The 277-nt window shown below is 49.1% G+C and overlaps 1 protein-coding gene across 3 annotated transcripts in view; it reads left to right on the forward strand.

Moving 5' to 3' along the window:
* Positions 1 to 277, forward strand: part of COPS2 (COP9 signalosome subunit 2) — a 51,118-nt gene that overhangs the window by 27,639 nt on the left and 23,202 nt on the right. The gene's annotated exons all lie outside the window — the stretch shown is intronic.

Genomic DNA, 277 nt, shown 5'->3' on the forward strand with positions numbered 1-277 from the left:
TGACTTGAAGGTATCCAGCTTCTCAAGATGTTCCTTCACACTGTCAGCATTTATGGAGGGCAGAGGATCTCCGTCGCCCAGACCTCCCTGTCCTGTAGCAGGCATGAGCGTCCCATGGGACTGATGAAAGACTGATTTAATACCCGTTTAATAGGTTGGCTTTTTCCTGGGCGCCAGTTGTCGGTTGTCCCATCTGGTTCAGCAGGGGTCCAATGTTGCCCTTGCTTTTTCTCTGGCTCCCCACATATCTGAAAAAGGACTTTTTATTGTCCTTGAT

This window comes from Gavialis gangeticus, unplaced genomic scaffold (assembly GCF_001723915.1).
Source record: "Gavialis gangeticus isolate Ggan-Ray unplaced genomic scaffold, GavGan_comp1, whole genome shotgun sequence".
NCBI classification, from domain to species: domain Eukaryota; kingdom Metazoa; phylum Chordata; order Crocodylia; family Gavialidae; genus Gavialis; species Gavialis gangeticus.